Source organism: Sus scrofa, chromosome 10 (genome assembly GCF_054392235.1).
Source record: "Sus scrofa isolate SSC_HxYL_T2T_F1_AM1 chromosome 10, Sscrofa_HxYL_maternal_Yorkshire_Landrace_v2.0, whole genome shotgun sequence".
Lineage (NCBI taxonomy): Eukaryota > Metazoa > Chordata > Mammalia > Artiodactyla > Suidae > Sus > Sus scrofa.
In genome coordinates this window covers 36,068,981-36,091,878 of record NC_139392.1, presented here as the reverse complement: position 1 = coordinate 36,091,878, position 22,898 = coordinate 36,068,981, and the positions used below count along the sequence as shown (strand labels likewise).

The following is a 22,898-nucleotide window of genomic DNA, read 5'->3' as shown; positions in this document are numbered from 1 at the left end:
CTGGGGCTCCGCTGCCATCCTCACCCTCCCTCCCCCACGCTCGCGGTGGCCCTCCCCATTCCCTCTGAGCTCCCTTCCCCTCCACGCAGCTAACCCTCCTGCACTCAACCCCCATACCTGCCCTGCACTGAAGCCGGTCCCTCCCCAACCACGCACCTTTCCCCCAAACACTTCCTGGGACCTTCCCTCCCCTTTTCCCAAGCATCCTAGGCACCCTCTTCCCTTCTCAAAAAGATAAACACAAACCTACCTTGGACCTGCCCGCTGCAGCCCTGCTCACGCCCTCAGCTCCTTCACCCATGCTCGCTCGCTGCGGTGTCCCTCAGCAGTCGCTCCGGGGGCTCCCTTCCCCGGCACGCACGCGAACCCCCACGCACGCCACGGCACGCACGCAACCCCCACGCAGGCGCTCTGCACAACCGCGTCCCCGCCCCCCTCGCCCCTCTCTGCCCCCACCCACACCCCCCCCCCTTCCTGGAAACTTTCCCCATCAGCTCAAAGGCATCCAACCTACCCACCCCTCTACCCCCTTCTCAAACAAACAATCAAACGAACAAACACACACAGCAAGCCAAAAACCAAAACAAAAAACACCTCACTTGAACCTGTCTGCTGGAACTCCACTGACAGCCTTACCTCAGTCCCCCCCTGCTCCCCTGGCCCTCAGCACTCCCTTCAGCTCTCCCTTCCCCTCTGTTCAGGCACTACCCACAAGCCCCTCCCAGCTGCCCTGGCCCATTCCCACACGAACCCCTCTGGGCTCCTTTCCTGACATCCTTCCGCTCCCATGTGCTAAGGGGTCCTCATCCTCCACCCTCTTCCCCCTTCACAACAACCAACCAAAAACCAAAAACCAACAACAAAAACCACCACCACCGCAGCAGCCACCAAAACCTACCTTGAACCTATCCCCTAGAATGCCCCTCACAACCTCCCCGCAGGGCCCCAGGCTCTCCGTGTCCCTCTCCATTCCCTCCGGCCTCCCTTCCCCTGCACCCACGCAACCCCCACGCACGCTCGGGGGGCAAGGGGTGCCTGCCCGCCTCCACGCTCCCCGCACTCGCACAGGCCCAACCCTTCCTAGGACCTCGCCTCCACTTTTCCAAGGGATCCCATCCACCCTCTTCCTGCCTCTCAAAACTAACCCTAACTTCAACCTCTCAGCTGGGGCTCCGCTGCCATCCTCACCCTCCCTCCCCCACGCTCGCGGTGGCCCTCCCCATTCCCTCTGAGCTCCCTTCCCCTCCACGCAGCTAACCCTCCTGCACTCAACCCCCATACCTGCCCTGCACTGAAGCCGGTCCCTCCCCAACCACGCACCTTTCCCCCAAACACTTCCTGGGACCTTCCCTCCCCTTTTCCCAAGCATCCTAGGCACCCTCTTCCCTTCTCAAAAAGATAAACACAAACCTACCTTGGACCTGCCCGCTGCAGCCCTGCTCACGCCCTCAGCTCCTTCACCCATGCTCGCTCGCTGCGGTGTCCCTCAGCAGTCGCTCCGGGGGCTCCCTTCCCCGGCACGCACGCGAACCCCCACGCACGCCACGGCACGCACGCAACCCCCACGCAGGCGCTCTGCACAACCGCGTCCCCGCCCCCCTCGCCCCTCTCTGCCCCCACCCACACCCCCCCCCCTTCCTGGAAACTTTCCCCATCAGCTCAAAGGCATCCAACCTACCCACCCCTCTACCCCCTTCTCAAACAAACAATCAAACGAACAAACACACACAGCAAGCCAAAAACCAAAACAAAAAACACCTCACTTGAACCTGTCTGCTGGAACTCCACTGACAGCCTTACCTCAGTCCCCCCCTGCTCCCCTGGCCCTCAGCACTCCCTTCAGCTCTCCCTTCCCCTCTGTTCAGGCACTACCCACAAGCCCCTCCCAGCTGCCCTGGCCCATTCCCACACGAACCCCTCTGGGCTCCTTTCCTGACATCCTTCCGCTCCCATGTGCTAAGGGGTCCTCATCCTCCACCCTCTTCCCCCTTCACAACAACCAACCAAAAACCAAAAACCAACAACAAAAACCACCACCACCGCAGCAGCCACCAAAACCTACCTTGAACCTATCCCCTAGAATGCCCCTCACAACCTCCCCGCAGGGCCCCAGGCTCTCCGTGTCCCTCTCCATTCCCTCCGGCCTCCCTTCCCCTGCACCCACGCAACCCCCACGCACGCTCGGGGGGCAAGGGGTGCCTGCCCGCCTCCACGCTCCCCGCACTCGCACAGGCCCAACCCTTCCTAGGACCTCGCCTCCACTTTTCCAAGGGATCCCATCCACCCTCTTCCTGCCTCTCAAAACTAACCCTAACTTCAACCTCTCAGCTGGGGCTCCGCTGCCATCCTCACCCTCCCTCCCCCACGCTCGCGGTGGCCCTCCCCATTCCCTCTGAGCTCCCTTCCCCTCCACGCAGCTAACCCTCCTGCACTCAACCCCCATACCTGCCCTGCACTGAAGCCGGTCCCTCCCCAACCACGCACCTTTCCCCCAAACACTTCCTGGGACCTTCCCTCCCCTTTTCCCAAGCATCCTAGGCACCCTCTTCCCTTCTCAAAAAGATAAACACAAACCTACCTTGGACCTGCCCGCTGCAGCCCTGCTCACGCCCTCAGCTCCTTCACCCATGCTCGCTCGCCGCGGTGTCCCTCAGCAGTCGCTCCGGGGGCTCCCTTCCCCGGCACGCACGCGAACCCCCACGCACGCCACGGCACGCACGCAACCCCCACGCAGGCGCTCTGCACAACCGCGTCCCCGCCCCCCTCTGCCCCCACCCACACCCCCCCCCTTCCTGGAAACTTTCCCCATCAGCTCAAAGGCATCCAACCTACCCACCCCTCTACCCCCTTCTCAAACAAACAATCAAACGAACAAACACACACAGCAAGCCAAAAACCAAAACAAAAAACACCTCACTTGAACCTGTCTGCTGGAACTCCACTGACAGCCTTACCTCAGTCCCCCCCTGCTCCCCTGGCCCTCAGCACTCCCTTCAGCTCTCCCTTCCCCTCTGTTCAGGCACTACCCACAAGCCCCTCCCAGCTGCCCTGGCCCATTCCCACAGGAACCCCTCTGGGCTCCTTTCCTGACATCCTTCCGCTCCCATGTGCTAAGGGGTCCTCATCCTCCACCCTCTTCCCCCTTCACAACAACCAACCAAAAACCAAAAACCAACAACAAAAACCACCACCACCGCAGCAGCCACCAAAACCTACCTTGAACCTATCCCCTAGAATGCCCCTCACAACCTCCCCGCAGGGCCCCAGGCTCTCCGTGTCCCTCTCCATTCCCTCCGGCCTCCCTTCCCCTGCACCCACGCAACCCCCACGCACGCTCGGGGGGCAAGGGGTGCCTGCCCGCCTCCATGCTCCCCGCACTCGCACAGGCCCAACCCTTCCTAGGACCTCGCCTCCACTTTTCCAAGGGATCCCATCCACCCTCTTCCTGCCTCTCAAAACTAACCCTAACTTCAACCTCTCAGCTGGGGCTCCGCTGCCATCCTCACCCTCCCTCCCCCACGCTCGCGGTGGCCCTCCCCATTCCCTCTGAGCTCCCTTCCCCTCCACGCAGCTAACCCTCCTGCACTCAACCCCCATACCTGCCCTGCACTGAAGCCGGTCCCTCCCCAACCACGCACCTTTCCCCCAAACACTTCCTGGGACCTTCCCTCCCCTTTTCCCAAGCATCCTAGGCACCCTCTTCCCTTCTCAAAAACATAAACACAAACCTACCTTGGACCTGCCCGCTGCAGCCCTGCTCACGCCCTCAGCTCCTTCACCCATGCTCGCTCGCCGCGGTGTCCCTCAGCAGTCGCTCCGGGGGCTCCCTTCCCTGGCACGCACGCGAACCCCCACGCACGCCACGGCACGCACGCAACCCCCTCGCACGCCACGGCACGCACGCAACCCCCACGCAGGCGCTCTGCACAACCGCGTCCCCGCCCCCCTCGCCCCTCTCTGCCCCCACCCACACCCCCCCCCCTTCCTGGAAACTTTCCCCATCAGCTCAAAGGCATCCAACCTACCCACCCCTCTACCCCCTTCTCAAACAAACAATCAAACGAACAAACACACACAGCAAGCCAAAAACCAAAACAAAAAACACCTCACTTGAACCTGTCTGCTGGAACTCCACTGACAGCCTTACCTCAGTCCCCCCCTGCTCCCCTGGCCCTCAGCACTCCCTTCAGCTCTCCCTTCCCCTCTGTTCAGGCACTACCCACAAGCCCCTCCCAGCTGCCCTGGCCCATTCCCACACGAACCCCTCTGGGCTCCTTTCCTGACATCCTTCCGCTCCCATGTGCTAAGGGGTCCTCATCCTCCACCCTCTTCCCCCTTCACAACAACCAACCAAAAACCAAAAACCAACAACAAAAACCACCACCACCGCAGCAGCCACCAAAACCTACCTTGAACCTATCCCCTAGAATGCCCCTCACAACCTCCCCGCAGGGCCCCAGGCTCTCCGTGTCCCTCTCCATTCCCTCCGGCCTCCCTTCCCCTGCACCCACGCAACCCCCACGCACGCTCGGGGGGCAAGGGGTGCCTGCCCGCCTCCATGCTCCCCGCACTCGCACAGGCCCAACCCTTCCTAGGACCTCGCCTCCACTTTTCCAAGGGATCCCATCCACCCTCTTCCTGCCTCTCAAAACTAACCCTAACTTCAACCTCTCAGCTGGGGCTCCGCTGCCATCCTCACCCTCCCTCCCCCACGCTCGCGGTGGCCCTCCCCATTCCCTCTGAGCTCCCTTCCCCTCCACGCAGCTAACCCTCCTGCACTCAACCCCCATACCTGCCCTGCACTGAAGCCGGTCCCTCCCCAACCACGCACCTTTCCCCCAAACACTTCCTGGGACCTTCCCTCCCCTTTTCCCAAGCATCCTAGGCACCCTCTTCCCTTCTCAAAAAGATAAACACAAACCTACCTTGGACCTGCCCGCTGCAGCCCTGCTCACGCCCTCAGCTCCTTCACCCATGCTCGCTCGCCGCGGTGTCCCTCAGCAGTCGCTCCGGGGGCTCCCTTCCCCGGCACGCACGCGAACCCCCACGCACGCCACGGCACGCACGCAACCCCCTCGCACGCCACGGCACGCACGCAACCCCCACGCAGGCGCTCTGCACAACCGCGTCCCCGCCCCCCTCGCCCCTCTCTGCCCCCACCCACACCCCCCCCCTTCCTGGAAACTTTCCCCATCAGCTCAAAGGCATCCAACCTACCCACCCCTCTACCCCCTTCTCAAACAAACAATCAAACGAACAAACACACACAGCAAGCCAAAAACCAAAACAAAAAACACCTCACTTGAACCTGTCTGCTGGAACTCCACTGACAGCCTTACCTCAGTCCCCCCCTGCTCCCCTGGCCCTCAGCACTCCCTTCAGCTCTCCCTTCCCCTCTGTTCAGGCACTACCCACAAGCCCCTCCCAGCTGCCCTGGCCCATTCCCACAGGAACCCCTCTGGGCTCCTTTCCTGACATCCTTCCGCTCCCATGTGCTAAGGGGTCCTCATCCTCCACCCTCTTCCCCCTTCACAACAACCAACCAAAAACCAAAAACCAACAACAAAAACCACCACCACCGCAGCAGCCACCAAAACCTACCTTGAACCTATCCCCTAGAATGCCCCTCACAACCTCCCCGCAGGGCCCCAGGCTCTCCGTGTCCCTCTCCATTCCCTCCGGCCTCCCTTCCCCTGCACCCACGCAACCCCCACGCACGCTCGGGGGGCAAGGGGTGCCTGCCCGCCTCCACGCTCCCCGCACTCGCACAGGCCCAACCCTTCCTAGGACCTCGCCTCCACTTTTCCAAGGGATCCCATCCACCCTCTTCCTGCCTCTCAAAACTAACCCTAACTTCAACCTCTCAGCTGGGGCTCCGCTGCCATCCTCACCCTCCCTCCCCCACGCTCGCGGTGGCCCTCCCCATTCCCTCTGAGCTCCCTTCCCCTCCACGCAGCTAACCCTCCTGCACTCAACCCCCATACCTGCCCTGCACTGAAGCCGGTCCCTCCCCAACCACGCACCTTTCCCCCAAACACTTCCTGGGACCTTCCCTCCCCTTTTCCCAAGCATCCTAGGCACCCTCTTCCCTTCTCAAAAACATAAACACAAACCTACCTTGGACCTGCCCGCTGCAGCCCTGCTCACGCCCTCAGCTCCTTCACCCATGCTCGCTCGCCTCGGTGTCCCTCAGCAGTCGCTCCGGGGGCTCCCTTCCCCGGCACGCACGCGAACCCCCACGCACGCCACGGCACGCACGCAACCCCCACGCACGCGCTCTGCACAACCGCGTCCCCGCCCCCCTCGCCCCTCTCTGCCCCCACCCACACCCCCCCCCTTCCTGGAAACTTTCCCCATCAGCTCAAAGGCATCCAACCTACCCACCCCTCTACCCCCTTCTCAAACAAACAATCAAACGAACAAACACACACAGCAAGCCAAAAACCAAAACAAAAAACACCTCACTTGAACCTGTCTGCTGGAACTCCACTGACAGCCTTACCTCAGTCCCCCCCTGCTCCCCTGGCCCTCAGCACTCCCTTCAGCTCTCCCTTCCCCTCTGTTCAGGCACTACCCACAAGCCCCTCCCAGCTGCCCTGGCCCATTCCCACAGGAACCCCTCTGGGCTCCTTTCCTGACATCCTTCCGCTCCCATGTGCTAAGGGGTCCTCATCCTCCACCCTCTTCCCCCTTCACAACAACCAACCAAAAACCAAAAACCAACAACAAAAACCACCACCACCGCAGCAGCCACCAAAACCTACCTTGAACCTATCCCCTAGAATGCCCCTCACAACCTCCCCGCAGGGCCCCAGGCTCTCCGTGTCCCTCTCCATTCCCTCCGGCCTCCCTTCCCCTGCACCCACGCAACCCCCACGCACGCTCGGGGGGCAAGGGGTGCCTGCCCGCCTCCACGCTCCCCGCACTCGCACAGGCCCAACCCTTCCTAGGACCTCGCCTCCACTTTTCCAAGGGATCCCATCCACCCTCTTCCTGCCTCTCAAAACTAACCCTAACTTCAACCTCTCAGCTGGGGCTCCGCTGCCATCCTCACCCTCCCTCCCCCACGCTCGCGGTGGCCCTCCCCATTCCCTCTGAGCTCCCTTCCCCTCCACGCAGCTAACCCTCCTGCACTCAACCCCCATACCTGCCCTGCACTGAAGCCGGTCCCTCCCCAACCACGCACCTTTCCCCCAAACACTTCCTGGGACCTTCCCTCCCCTTTTCCCAAGCATCCTAGGCACCCTCTTCCCTTCTCAAAAAGATAAACACAAACCTACCTTGGACCTGCCCGCTGCAGCCCTGCTCACGCCCTCAGGTCCTTCACCCATGCTCGCTCGCCGCGGTGTCCCTCAGCAGTCGCTCCGGGGGCTCCCTTCCCCGGCACGCACGCGAACCCCCACGCACGCCACGGCACGCACGCAACCCCCACGCAGGCGCTCTGCACAACCGCGTCCCCGCCCCCCTCTGCCCCCACCCACACCCCCCCCCTTCCTGGAAACTTTCCCCATCAGCTCAAAGGCATCCAACCTACCCACCCCTCTACCCCCTTCTCAAACAAACAATCAAACGAACAAACACACACAGCAAGCCAAAAACCAAAACAAAAAACACCTCACTTGAACCTGTCTGCTGGAACTCCACTGACAGCCTTACCTCAGTCCCCCCCTGCTCCCCTGGCCCTCAGCACTCCCTTCAGCTCTCCCTTCCCCTCTGTTCAGGCACTACCCACAAGCCCCTCCCAGCTGCCCTGGCCCATTCCCACACGAACCCCTCTGGGCTCCTTTCCTGACATCCTTCCGCTCCCATGTGCTAAGGGGTCCTCATCCTCCACCCTCTTCCCCCTTCACAACAACCAACCAAAAACCAAAAACCAACAACAAAAACCACCACCACCGCAGCAGCCACCAAAACCTACCTTGAACCTATCCCCTAGAATGCCCCTCACAACCTCCCCGCAGGGCCCCAGGCTCTCCGTGTCCCTCTCCATTCCCTCCGGCCTCCCTTCCCCTGCACCCACGCAACCCCCACGCACGCTCGGGGGGCAAGGGGTGCCTGCCCGCCTCCATGCTCCCCGCACTCGCACAGGCCCAACCCTTCCTAGGACCTCGCCTCCACTTTTCCAAGGGATCCCATCCACCCTCTTCCTGCCTCTCAAAACTAACCCTAACTTCAACCTCTCAGCTGGGGCTCCGCTGCCATCCTCACCCTCCCTCCCCCACGCTCGCGGTGGCCCTCCCCATTCCCTCTGAGCTCCCTTCCCCTCCACGCAGCTAACCCTCCTGCACTCAACCCCCATACCTGCCCTGCACTGAAGCCGGTCCCTCCCCAACCACGCACCTTTCCCCCAAACACTTCCTGGGACCTTCCCTCCCCTTTTCCCAAGCATCCTAGGCACCCTCTTCCCTTCTCAAAAAGATAAACACAAACCTACCTTGGACCTGCCCGCTGCAGCCCTGCTCACGCCCTCAGCTCCTTCACCCATGCTCGCTCGCCGCGGTGTCCCTCAGCAGTCGCTCCGGGGGCTCCCTTCCCCGGCACGCACGCGAACCCCCACGCACGCCACGGCACGCACGCAACCCCCTCGCACGCCACGGCACGCACGCAACCCCCACGCACGCGCTCTGCACAACCGCGTCCCCGCCCCCCTCGCCCCTCTCTGCCCCCACCCACACCCCCCCCCTTCCTGGAAACTTTCCCCATCAGCTCAAAGGCATCCAACCTACCCACCCCTCTACCCCCTTCTCAAACAAACAATCAAACGAACAAACACACACAGCAAGCCAAAAACCAAAACAAAAAACACCTCACTTGAACCTGTCTGCTGGAACTCCACTGACAGCCTTACCTCAGTCCCCCCCTGCTCCCCTGGCCCTCAGCACTCCCTTCAGCTCTCCCTTCCCCTCTGTTCAGGCACTACCCACAAGCCCCTCCCAGCTGCCCTGGCCCATTCCCACACGAACCCCTCTGGGCTCCTTTCCTGACATCCTTCCGCTCCCATGTGCTAAGGGGTCCTCATCCTCCACCCTCTTCCCCCTTCACAACAACCAACCAAAAACCAAAAACCAACAACAAAAACCACCACCACCGCAGCAGCCACCAAAACCTACCTTGAACCTATCCCCTAGAATGCCCCTCACAACCTCCCCGCAGGGCCCCAGGCTCTCCGTGTCCCTCTCCATTCCCTCCGGCCTCCCTTCCCCTGCACCCACGCAACCCCCACGCACGCTCGGGGGGCAAGGGGTGCCTGCCCGCCTCCACGCTCCCCGCACTCGCACAGGCCCAACCCTTCCTAGGACCTCGCCTCCACTTTTCCAAGGGATCCCATCCACCCTCTTCCTGCCTCTCAAAACTAACCCTAACTTCAACCTCTCAGCTGGGGCTCCGCTGCCATCCTCACCCTCCCTCCCCCACGCTCGCGGTGGCCCTCCCCATTCCCTCTGAGCTCCCTTCCCCTCCACGCAGCTAACCCTCCTGCACTCAACCCCCATACCTGCCCTGCACTGAAGCCGGTCCCTCCCCAACCACGCACCTTTCCCCCAAACACTTCCTGGGACCTTCCCTCCCCTTTTCCCAAGCATCCTAGGCACCCTCTTCCCTTCTCAAAAAGATAAACACAAACCTACCTTGGACCTGCCCGCTGCAGCCCTGCTCACGCCCTCAGCTCCTTCACCCATGCTCGCTCGCCTCGGTGTCCCTCAGCAGTCGCTCCGGGGGCTCCCTTCCCCGGCACGCACGCGAACCCCCACGCACGCCACGGCACGCACGCAACCCCCACGCACGCGCTCTGCACAACCGCGTCCCCGCCCCCCTCTGCCCCCACCCACACCCCCCCCCTTCCTGGAAACTTTCCCCATCAGCTCAAAGGCATCCAACCTACCCACCCCTCTACCCCCTTCTCAAACAAACAATCAAAGGAACAAACACACACAGCAAGCCAAAAACCAAAACAAAAAACACCTCACTTGAACCTGTCTGCTGGAACTCCACTGACAGCCTTACCTCAGTCCCCCCCTGCTCCCCTGGCCCTCAGCACTCCCTTCAGCTCTCCCTTCCCCTCTGTTCAGGCACTACCCACAAGCCCCTCCCAGCTGCCCTGGCCCATTCCCACACGAACCCCTCTGGGCTCCTTTCCTGACATCCTTCCGCTCCCATGTGCTAAGGGGTCCTCATCCTCCACCCTCTTCCCCCTTCACAACAACCAACCAAAAACCAAAAACCAACAACAAAAACCACCACCACCGCAGCAGCCACCAAAACCTACCTTGAACCTATCCCCTAGAATGCCCCTCACAACCTCCCCGCAGGGCCCCAGGCTCTCCGTGTCCCTCTCCATTCCCTCCGGCCTCCCTTCCCCTGCACCCACGCAACCCCCACGCACGCTCGGGGGGCAAGGGGTGCCTGCCCGCCTCCACGCTCCCCGCACTCGCACAGGCCCAACCCTTCCTAGGACCTCGCCTCCACTTTTCCAAGGGATCCCATCCACCCTCTTCCTGCCTCTCAAAACTAACCCTAACTTCAACCTCTCAGCTGGGGCTCCGCTGCCATCCTCACCCTCCCTCCCCCACGCTCGCGGTGGCCCTCCCCATTCCCTCTGAGCTCCCTTCCCCTCCACGCAGCTAACCCTCCTGCACTCAACCCCCATACCTGCCCTGCACTGAAGCCGGTCCCTCCCCAACCACGCACCTTTCCCCCAAACACTTCCTGGGACCTTCCCTCCCCTTTTCCCAAGCATCCTAGGCACCCTCTTCCCTTCTCAAAAAGATAAACACAAACCTACCTTGGACCTGCCCGCTGCAGCCCTGCTCACGCCCTCAGCTCCTTCACCCATGCTCGCTCGCCGCGGTGTCCCTCAGCAGTCGCTCCGGGGGCTCCCTTCCCCGGCACGCACGCGAACCCCCACGCACGCCACGGCACGCACGCAACCCCCTCGCACGCCACGGCACGCACGCAACCCCCACGCAGGCGCTCTGCACAACCGCGTCCCCGCCCCCCTCGCCCCTCTCTGCCCCCACCCACACCCCCCTCCTTCCTGGAAACTTTCCCCATCAGCTCAAAGGCATCCAACCTACCCACCCCTCTACCCCCTTCTCAAACAAACAATCAAACGAACAAACACACACAGCAAGCCAAAAACCAAAACAAAAAACACCTCACTTGAACCTGTCTGCTGGAACTCCACTGACAGCCTTACCTCAGTCCCCCCCTGCTCCCCTGGCCCTCAGCACTCCCTTCAGCTCTCCCTTCCCCTCTGTTCAGGCACTACCCACAAGCCCCTCCCAGCTGCCCTGGCCCATTCCCACACGAACCCCTCTGGGCTCCTTTCCTGACATCCTTCCGCTCCCATGTGCTAAGGGGTCCTCATCCTCCACCCTCTTCCCCCTTCACAACAACCAACCAAAAACCAAAAACCAACAACAAAAACCACCACCACCGCAGCAGCCACCAAAACCTACCTTGAACCTATCCCCTAGAATGCCCCTCACAACCTCCCCGCAGGGCCCCAGGCTCTCCGTGTCCCTCTCCATTCCCTCCGGCCTCCCTTCCCCTGCACCCACGCAACCCCCACGCACGCTCGGGGGGCAAGGGGTGCCTGCCCGCCTCCATGCTCCCCGCACTCGCACAGGCCCAACCCTTCCTAGGACCTCGCCTCCACTTTTCCAAGGGATCCCATCCACCCTCTTCCTGCCTCTCAAAACTAACCCTAACTTCAACCTCTCAGCTGGGGCTCCGCTGCCATCCTCACCCTCCCTCCCCCACGCTCGCGGTGGCCCTCCCCATTCCCTCTGAGCTCCCTTCCCCTCCACGCAGCTAACCCTCCTGCACTCAACCCCCATACCTGCCCTGCACTGAAGCCGGTCCCTCCCCAACCACGCACCTTTCCCCCAAACACTTCCTGGGACCTTCCCTCCCCTTTTCCCAAGCATCCTAGGCACCCTCTTCCCTTCTCAAAAAGATAAACACAAACCTACCTTGGACCTGCCCGCTGCAGCCCTGCTCACGCCCTCAGCTCCTTCACCCATGCTCGCTCGCCGCGGTGTCCCTCAGCAGTCGCTCCGGGGGCTCCCTTCCCCGGCACGCACGCGAACCCCCACGCACGCCACGGCACGCACGCAACCCCCTCGCACGCCACGGCACGCACGCAACCCCCACGCACGCGCTCTGCACAACCGCGTCCCCGCCCCCCTCGCCCCTCTCTGCCCCCACCCACACCCCCCCCCTTCCTGGAAACTTTCCCCATCAGCTCAAAGGCATCCAACCTACCCACCCCTCTACCCCCTTCTCAAACAAACAATCAAACGAACAAACACACACAGCAAGCCAAAAACCAAAACAAAAAACACCTCACTTGAACCTGTCTGCTGGAACTCCACTGACAGCCTTACCTCAGTCCCCCCCTGCTCCCCTGGCCCTCAGCACTCCCTTCAGCTCTCCCTTCCCCTCTGTTCAGGCACTACCCACAAGCCCCTCCCAGCTGCCCTGGCCCATTCCCACACGAACCCCTCTGGGCTCCTTTCCTGACATCCTTCCGCTCCCATGTGCTAAGGGGTCCTCATCCTCCACCCTCTTCCCCCTTCACAACAACCAACCAAAAACCAAAAACCAACAACAAAAACCACCACCACCGCAGCAGCCACCAAAACCTACCTTGAACCTATCCCCTAGAATGCCCCTCACAACCTCCCCGCAGGGCCCCAGGCTCTCCGTGTCCCTCTCCATTCCCTCCGGCCTCCCTTCCCCTGCACCCACGCAACCCCCACGCACGCTCGGGGGGCAAGGGGTGCCTGCCCGCCTCCACGCTCCCCGCACTCGCACAGGCCCAACCCTTCCTAGGACCTCGCCTCCACTTTTCCAAGGGATCCCATCCACCCTCTTCCTGCCTCTCAAAACTAACCCTAACTTCAACCTCTCAGCTGGGGCTCCGCTGCCATCCTCACCCTCCCTCCCCCACGCTCGCGGTGGCCCTCCCCATTCCCTCTGAGCTCCCTTCCCCTCCACGCAGCTAACCCTCCTGCACTCAACCCCCATACCTGCCCTGCACTGAAGCCGGTCCCTCCCCAACCACGCACCTTTCCCCCAAACACTTCCTGGGACCTTCCCTCCCCTTTTCCCAAGCATCCTAGGCACCCTCTTCCCTTCTCAAAAAGATAAACACAAACCTACCTTGGACCTGCCCGCTGCAGCCCTGCTCACGCCCTCAGCTCCTTCACCCATGCTCGCTCGCCTCGGTGTCCCTCAGCAGTCGCTCCGGGGGCTCCCTTCCCCGGCACGCACGCGAACCCCCACGCACGCCACGGCACGCACGCAACCCCCACGCACGCGCTCTGCACAACCGCGTCCCCGCCCCCCTCTGCCCCCACCCACACCCCCCCCCTTCCTGGAAACTTTCCCCATCAGCTCAAAGGCATCCAACCTACCCACCCCTCTACCCCCTTCTCAAACAAACAATCAAAGGAACAAACACACACAGCAAGCCAAAAACCAAAACAAAAAACACCTCACTTGAACCTGTCTGCTGGAACTCCACTGACAGCCTTACCTCAGTCCCCCCCTGCTCCCCTGGCCCTCAGCACTCCCTTCAGCTCTCCCTTCCCCTCTGTTCAGGCACTACCCACAAGCCCCTCCCAGCTGCCCTGGCCCATTCCCACACGAACCCCTCTGGGCTCCTTTCCTGACATCCTTCCGCTCCCATGTGCTAAGGGGTCCTCATCCTCCACCCTCTTCCCCCTTCACAACAACCAACCAAAAACCAAAAACCAACAACAAAAACCACCACCACCGCAGCAGCCACCAAAACCTACCTTGAACCTATCCCCTAGAATGCCCCTCACAACCTCCCCGCAGGGCCCCAGGCTCTCCGTGTCCCTCTCCATTCCCTCCGGCCTCCCTTCCCCTGCACCCACGCAACCCCCACGCACGCTCGGGGGGCAAGGGGTGCCTGCCCGCCTCCACGCTCCCCGCACTCGCACAGGCCCAACCCTTCCTAGGACCTCGCCTCCACTTTTCCAAGGGATCCCATCCACCCTCTTCCTGCCTCTCAAAACTAACCCTAACTTCAACCTCTCAGCTGGGGCTCCGCTGCCATCCTCACCCTCCCTCCCCCACGCTCGCGGTGGCCCTCCCCATTCCCTCTGAGCTCCCTTCCCCTCCACGCAGCTAACCCTCCTGCACTCAACCCCCATACCTGCCCTGCACTGAAGCCGGTCCCTCCCCAACCACGCACCTTTCCCCCAAACACTTCCTGGGACCTTCCCTCCCCTTTTCCCAAGCATCCTAGGCACCCTCTTCCCTTCTCAAAAAGATAAACACAAACCTACCTTGGACCTGCCCGCTGCAGCCCTGCTCACGCCCTCAGCTCCTTCACCCATGCTCGCTCGCCGCGGTGTCCCTCAGCAGTCGCTCCGGGGGCTCCCTTCCCCGGCACGCACGCGAACCCCCACGCACGCCACGGCACGCACGCAACCCCCTCGCACGCCACGGCACGCACGCAACCCCCACGCAGGCGCTCTGCACAACCGCGTCCCCGCCCCCCTCGCCCCTCTCTGCCCCCACCCACACCCCCCTCCTTCCTGGAAACTTTCCCCATCAGCTCAAAGGCATCCAACCTACCCACCCCTCTACCCCCTTCTCAAACAAACAATCAAACGAACAAACACACACAGCAAGCCAAAAACCAAAACAAAAAACACCTCACTTGAACCTGTCTGCTGGAACTCCACTGACAGCCTTACCTCAGTCCCCCCCTGCTCCCCTGGCCCTCAGCACTCCCTTCAGCTCTCCCTTCCCCTCTGTTCAGGCACTACCCACAAGCCCCTCCCAGCTGCCCTGGCCCATTCCCACACGAACCCCTCTGGGCTCCTTTCCTGACATCCTTCCGCTCCCATGTGCTAAGGGGTCCTCATCCTCCACCCTCTTCCCCCTTCACAACAACCAACCAAAAACCAAAAACCAACAACAAAAACCACCACCACCGCAGCAGCCACCAAAACCTACCTTGAACCTATCCCCTAGAATGCCCCTCACAACCTCCCCGCAGGGCCCCAGGCTCTCCGTGTCCCTCTCCATTCCCTCCGGCCTCCCTTCCCCTGCACCCACGCAACCCCCACGCACGCTCGGGGGGCAAGGGGTGCCTGCCCGCCTCCACGCTCCCCGCACTCGCACAGGCCCAACCCTTCCTAGGACCTCGCCTCCACTTTTCCAAGGGATCCCATCCACCCTCTTCCTGCCTCTCAAAACTAACCCTAACTTCAACCTCTCAGCTGGGGCTCCGCTGCCATCCTCACCCTCCCTCCCCCACGCTCGCGGTGGCCCTCCCCATTCCCTCTGAGCTCCCTTCCCCTCCACGCAGCTAACCCTCCTGCACTCAACCCCCATACCTGCCCTGCACTGAAGCCGGTCCCTCCCCAACCACGCACCTTTCCCCCAAACACTTCCTGGGAACTTCCCTCCCCTTTTCCCAAGCATCCTAGGCACCCTCTTCCCTTCTCAAAAAGATAAACACAAACCTACCTTGGACCTGCCCGCTGCAGCCCTGCTCACGCCCTCAGCTCCTTCACCCATGCTCGCTCGCCGCGGTGTCCCTCAGCAGTCGCTCCGGGGGCTCCCTTCCCTGGCACGCACGCGAACCCCCACGCACGCCACGGCACGCACGCAACCCCCTCGCACGCCACGGCACGCACGCAACCCCCACGCAGGCGCTCTGCACAACCGCGTCCCCGCCCCCCTCGCCCCTCTCTGCCCCCACCCACACCCCCCCCCTTCCTGGAAACTTTCCCCATCAGCTCAAAGGCATCCAACCTACCCACCCCTCTACCCCCTTCTCAAACAAACAATCAAACGAACAAACACACACAGCAAGCCAAAAACCAAAACAAAAAACACCTCACTTGAACCTGTCTGCTGGAACTCCACTGACAGCCTTACCTCAGTCCCCCCCTGCTCCCCTGGCCCTCAGCACTCCCTTCAGCTCTCCCTTCCCCTCTGTTCAGGCACTACCCACAAGCCCCTCCCAGCTGCCCTGGCCCATTCCCACAGGAACCCCTCTGGGCTCCTTTCCTGACATCCTTCCGCTCCCATGTGCTAAGGGGTCCTCATCCTCCACCCTCTTCCCCCTTCACAACAACCAACCAAAAACCAAAAACCAACAACAAAAACCACCACCACCGCAGCAGCCACCAAAACCTACCTTGAACCTATCCCCTAGAATGCCCCTCACAACCTCCCCGCAGGGCCCCAGGCTCTCCGTGTCCCTCTCCATTCCCTCCGGCCTCCCTTCCCCTGCACCCACGCAACCCCCACGCACGCTCGGGGGGCAAGGGGTGCCTGCCCGCCTCCATGCTCCCCGCACTCGCACAGGCCCAACCCTTCCTAGGACCTCGCCTCCACTTTTCCAAGGGATCCCATCCACCCTCTTCCTGCCTCTCAAAACTAACCCTAACTTCAACCTCTCAGCTGGGGCTCCGCTGCCATCCTCACCCTCCCTCCCCCACGCTCGCGGTGGCCCTCCCCATTCCCTCTGAGCTCCCTTCCCCTCCACGCAGCTAACCCTCCTGCACTCAACCCCCATACCTGCCCTGCACTGAAGCCGGTCCCTCCCCAACCACGCACCTTTCCCCCAAACACTTCCTGGGACCTTCCCTCCCCTTTTCCCAAGCATCCTAGGCACCCTCTTCCCTTCTCAAAAAGATAAACACAAACCTACCTTGGACCTGCCCGCTGCAGCCCTGCTCACGCCCTCAGCTCCTTCACCCATGCTCGCTCGCCGCGGTGTCCCTCAGCAGTCGCTCCGGGGGCTCCCTTCCCTGGCACGCACGCGAACCCCCACGCACGCCACGGCACGCACGCAACCCCCTCGCACGCCACGGCACGCACGCAACCCCCACGCAGGCGCTCTGCACAACCGCGTCCCCGCCCCCCTCGCCCCTCTCTGCCCCCACCCACACCCCCCCCCTTCCTGGAAACTTTCCCCATCAGCTCAAAGGCATCCAACCTACCCACCCCTCTACCCCCTTCTCAAACAAACAATCAAACGAACAAACACACACAGCAAGCCAAAAACCAAAACAAAAAACACCTCACTTGAACCTGTCTGCTGGAACTCCACTGACAGCCTTACCTCAGTCCCCCCCTGCTCCCCTGGCCCTCAGCACTCCCTTCAGCTCTCCCTTCCCCTCTGTTCAGGCACTACCCACAAGCCCCTCCCAGCTGCCCTGGCCCATTCCCACACGAACCCCTCTGGGCTCCTTTCCTGACATCCTTCCGCTCCCATGTGCTAAGGGGTCCTCATCCTCCACCCTCTTCCCCCTTCACAACAACCAACCAAAAACCAAAAACCAACAACAAAAACCACCACCACCGCAGCAGCCACCAAAACCTACCTTGAACCTATCCCCTAGAATGCCCCTCACAACCTCCCCGCAGGGCCCCAGGCTCTCCGTGTCCCTCTCCATTCCCTCCGGCCTCCCTTCCCCTGCACCCACGCAACCCCCACGCACGCTCGGGGGGCAAGGGGTGCCTGCCCGCCTCCACGCTCCCCGCACTCGCACAGGCCCAACCCTTCCTAGGACCTCGCCTCCACTTTTCCAAGGGATCCCATCCACCCTCTTCCTGCCTCTCAAAACTAACCCTAACTTCAACCTCTCAGCTGGGGCTCCGCTGCCATCCTCACCCTCCCTCCCCCACGCTCGCGGTGGCCCTCCCCATTCCCTCTGAGCTCCCTTCCCCTCCACGCAGCTAACCCTCCTGCACTCAACCCCCATACCTGCCCTGCACTGAAGCCGGTCCCTCCCCAACCACGCACCTTTCCCCCAAACACTTCCTGGGACCTTCCCTCCCCTTTTCCCAAGCATCCTAGGCACCCTCTTCCCTTCTCAAAAAGATAAACACAAACCTACCTTGGACCTGCCCGCTGCAGCCCTGCTCACGCCCTCAGCTCCTTCACCCATGCTCGCTCGCCGCGGTGTCCCTCAGCAGTCGCTCCGGGGGCTCCCTTCCCCGGCACGCACGCGAACCCCCACGCACGCCACGGCACGCACGCAACCCCCACGCACGCGCTCTGCACAACCGCGTCCCCGCCCCCCTCGCCCCTCTCTGCCCCCACCCACACCCCCCCCCTTCCTGGAAACTTTCCCCATCAGCTCAAAGGCATCCAACCTACCCACCCCTCTACCCCCTTCTCAAACAAACAATCAAACGAACAAACACACACAGCAAGCCAAAAACCAAAACAAAAAACACCTCACTTGAACCTGTCTGCTGGAACTCCACTGACAGCCTTACCTCAGTCCCCCCCTGCTCCCCTGGCCCTCAGCACTCCCTTCAGCTCTCCCTTCCCCTCTGTTCAGGCACTACCCACAAGCCCCTCCCAGCTGCCCTGGCCCATTCCCACAGGAACCCCTCTGGGCTCCTTTCCTGACATCCTTCCGCTCCCATGTGCTAAGGGGTCCTCATCCTCCACCCTCTTCCCCCTTCACAACAACCAACCAAAAACCAAAAACCAACAACAAAAACCACCACCACCGCAGCAGCCACCAAAACCTACCTTGAACCTATCCCCTAGAATGCCCCTCACAACCTCCCCGCAGGGCCCCAGGCTCTCCGTGTCCCTCTCCATTCCCTCCGGCCTCCCTTCCCCTGCACCCACGCAACCCCCACGCACGCTCGGGGGGCAAGGGGTGCCTGCCCGCCTCCACGCTCCCCGCACTCGCACAGGCCCAACCCTTCCTAGGACCTCGCCTCCACTTTTCCAAGGGATCCCATCCACCCTCTTCCTGCCTCTCAAAACTAACCCTAACTTCAACCTCTCAGCTGGGGCTCCGCTGCCATCCTCACCCTCCCTCCCCCACGCTCGCGGTGGCCCTCCCCATTCCCTCTGAGCTCCCTTCCCCTCCACGCAGCTAACCCTCCTGCACTCAACCCCCATACCTGCCCTGCACTGAAGCCGGTCCCTCCCCAACCACGCACCTTTCCCCCAAACACTTCCTGGGACCTTCCCTCCCCTTTTCCCAAGCATCCTAGGCACCCTCTTCCCTTCTCAAAAAGATAAACACAAACCTACCTTGGACCTGCCCGCTGCAGCCCTGCTCACGCCCTCAGCTCCTTCACCCATGCTCGCTCGCCGCGGTGTCCCTCAGCAGTCGCTCCGGGGGCTCCCTTCCCCGGCACGCACGCGAACCCCCACGCACGCCACGGCACGCACGCAACCCCCTCGCACGCCACGGCACGCACGCAACCCCCACGCAGGCGCTCTGCACAACCGCGTCCCCGCCCCCCTCGCCCCTCTCTGCCCCCACCCACACCCCCCCCCTTCCTGGAAACTTTCCCCATCAGCTCAAAGGCATCCAACCTACCCACCCCTCTACCCCCTTCTCAAACAAACAATCAAACGAACAAACACACACAGCAAGCCAAAAACCAAAACAAAAAACACCTCACTTGAACCTGTCTGCTGGAACTCCACTGACAGCCTTACCTCAGTCCCCCCCTGCTCCCCTGGCCCTCAGCACTCCCTTCAGCTCTCCCTTCCCCTCTGTTCAGGCACTACCCACAAGCCCCTCCCAGCTGCCCTGGCCCATTCCCACAGGAACCCCTCTGGGCTCCTTTCCTGACATCCTTCCGCTCCCATGTGCTAAGGGGTCCTCATCCTCCACCCTCTTCCCCCTTCACAACAACCAACCAAAAACCAAAAACCAACAACAAAAACCACCACCACCGCAGCAGCCACCAAAACCTACCTTGAACCTATCCCCTAGAATGCCCCTCACAACCTCCCCGCAGGGCCCCAGGCTCTCCGTGTCCCTCTCCATTCCCTCCGGCCTCCCTTCCCCTGCACCCACGCAACCCCCACGCACGCTCGGGGGGCAAGGGGTGCCTGCCCGCCTCCATGCTCCCCGCACTCGCACAGGCCCAACCCTTCCTAGGACCTCGCCTCCACTTTTCCAAGGGATCCCATCCACCCTCTTCCTGCCTCTCAAAACTAACCCTAACTTCAACCTCTCAGCTGGGGCTCCGCTGCCATCCTCACCCTCCCTCCCCCACGCTCGCGGTGGCCCTCCCCATTCCCTCTGAGCTCCCTTCCCCTCCACGCAGCTAACCCTCCTGCACTCAACCCCCATACCTGCCCTGCACTGAAGCCGGTCCCTCCCCAACCACGCACCTTTCCCCCAAACACTTCCTGGGACCTTCCCTCCCCTTTTCCCAAGCATCCTAGGCACCCTCTTCCCTTCTCAAAAAGATAAACACAAACCTACCTTGGACCTGCCCGCTGCAGCCCTGCTCACGCCCTCAGCTCCTTCACCCATGCTCGCTCGCCGCGGTGTCCCTCAGCAGTCGCTCCGGGGGCTCCCTTCCCTGGCACGCACGCGAACCCCCACGCACGGCACGGCACGCACGCAACCCCCTCGCACGCCACGGCACGCACGCAACCCCCACGCAGGCGCTCTGCACAACCGCGTCCCCGCCCCCCTCGCCCCTCTCTGCCCCCACCCACACCCCCCCCCTTCCTGGAAACTTTCCCCATCAGCTCAAAGGCATCCAACCTACCCACCCCTCTACCCCCTTCTCAAACAAACAATCAAACGAACAAACACACACAGCATGCCAAAAACCAAAACAAAAAACACCTCACTTGAACCTGTCTGCTGGAACTCCACTGACAGCCTTACCTCAGTCCCCCCCTGCTCCCCTGGCCCTCAGCACTCCCTTCAGCTCTCCCTTCCCCTCTGTTCAGGCACTACCCACAAGCCCCTCCCAGCTGCCCTGGCCCATTCCCACAGGAACCCCTCTGGGCTCCTTTCCTGACATCCTTCCGCTCCCATGTGCTAAGGGGTCCTCATCCTCCACCCTCTTCCCCCTTCACAACAACCAACCAAAAACCAAAAACCAACAACAAAAACCACCACCACCGCAGCAGCCACCAAAACCTACCTTGAACCTATCCCCTAGAATGCCCCTCACAACCTCCCCGCAGGGCCCCAGGCTCTCCGTGTCCCTCTCCATTCCCTCCGGCCTCCCTTCCCCTGCACCCACGCAACCCCCACGCACGCTCGGGGGGCAAGGGGTGCCTGCCCGCCTCCACGCTCCCCGCACTCGCACAGGCCCAACCCTTCCTAGGACCTCGCCTCCACTTTTCCAAGGGATCCCATCCACCCTCTTCCTGCCTCTCAAAACTAACCCTAACTTCAACCTCTCAGCTGGGGCTCCGCTGCCATCCTCACCCTCCCTCCCCCACGCTCGCGGTGGCCCTCCCCATTCCCTCTGAGCTCCCTTCCCCTCCACGCAGCTAACCCTCCTGCACTCAACCCCCATACCTGCCCTGCACTGAAGCCGGTCCCTCCCCAACCACGCACCTTTCCCCCAAACACTTCCTGGGACCTTCCCTCCCCTTTTCCCAAGCATCCTAGGCACCCTCTTCCCTTCTCAAAAAGATAAACACAAACCTACCTTGGACCTGCCCGCTGCAGCCCTGCTCACGCCCTCAGCTCCTTCACCCATGCTCGCTCGCCGCGGTGTCCCTCAGCAGTCGCTCCGGGGGCTCCCTTCCCCGGCACGCACGCGAACCCCCACGCACGCCACGGCACGCACGCAACCCCCTCGCACGCCACGGCACGCACGCAACCCCCACGCAGGCGCTCTGCACAACCGCGTCCCCGCCCCCCTCGCCCCTCTCTGCCCCCACCCACACCCCCCCCTTTCCTGGAAACTTTCCCCATCAGCTCAAAGGCATCCAACCTACCCACCCCTCTACCCCCTTCTCAAACAAACAATCAAACGAACAAACACACACAGCAAGCCAAAAACCAAAACAAAAACACCTCACTTGAACCTGTCTGCTGGAACTCCACTGACAGCCTTACCTCAGTCCCCCCCTGCTCCCCTGGCCCTCAGCACTCCCTTCAGCTCTCCCTTCCCCTCTGTTCAGGCACTACCCACAAGCCCCTCCCAGCTGCCCTGGCCCATTCCCACACGAACCCCTCTGGGCTCCTTTCCTGACATCCTTCCGCTCCCATGTGCTAAGGGGTCCTCATCCTCCACCCTCTTCCCCCTTCACAACAACCAACCAAAAACCAAAAACCAACAACAAAAACCACCACCACCGCAGCAGCCACCAAAACCTACCTTGAACCTATCCCCTAGAATGCCCCTCACAACCTCCCCGCAGGGCCCCAGGCTCTCCGTGTCCCTCTCCATTCCCTCCGGCCTCCCTTCCCCTGCACCCACGCAACCCCCACGCACGCTCGGGGGGCAAGGGGTGCCTGCCCGCCTCCACGCTCCCCGCACTCGCACAGGCCCAACCCTTCCTAGGACCTCGCCTCCACTTTTCCAAGGGATCCCATCCACCCTCTTCCTGCCTCTCAAAACTAACCCTAACTTCAACCTCTCAGCTGGGGCTCCGCTGCCATCCTCACCCTCCCTCCCCCACGCTCGCGGTGGCCCTCCCCATTCCCTCTGAGCTCCCTTCCCCTCCACGCAGCTAACCCTCCTGCACTCAACCCCCATACCTGCCCTGCACTGAAGCCGGTCCCTCCCCAACCACGCACCTTTCCCCCAAACACTTCCTGGGACCTTCCCTCCCCTTTTCCCAAGCATCCTAGGCACCCTCTTCCCTTCTCAAAAAGATAAACACAAACCTACCTTGGACCTGCCCGCTGCAGCCCTGCTCACGCCCTCAGCTCCTTCACCCATGCTCGCTCGCCGCGGTGTCCCTCAGCAGTCGCTCCGGGGGCTCCCTTCCCTGGCACGCACGCGAACCCCCACGCACGGCACGGCACGCACGCAACCCCCTCGCACGCCACGGCACGCACGCAACCCCCACGCAGGCGCTCTGCACAACCGCGTCCCCGCCCCCCTCGCCCCTCTCTGCCCCCACCCACACCCCCCCCTTTCCTGGAAACTTTCCC

General features: G+C 62.3%; 1 long non-coding RNA gene across 3 annotated transcripts in view; it reads right to left on the bottom strand.

Moving 5' to 3' along the window:
* LOC146398985 (uncharacterized) overlaps positions 1–22,898 on the bottom strand; it is a 97,345-nt gene that overhangs the window by 60,318 nt on the left and 14,129 nt on the right. The gene's annotated exons all lie outside the window — the stretch shown is intronic.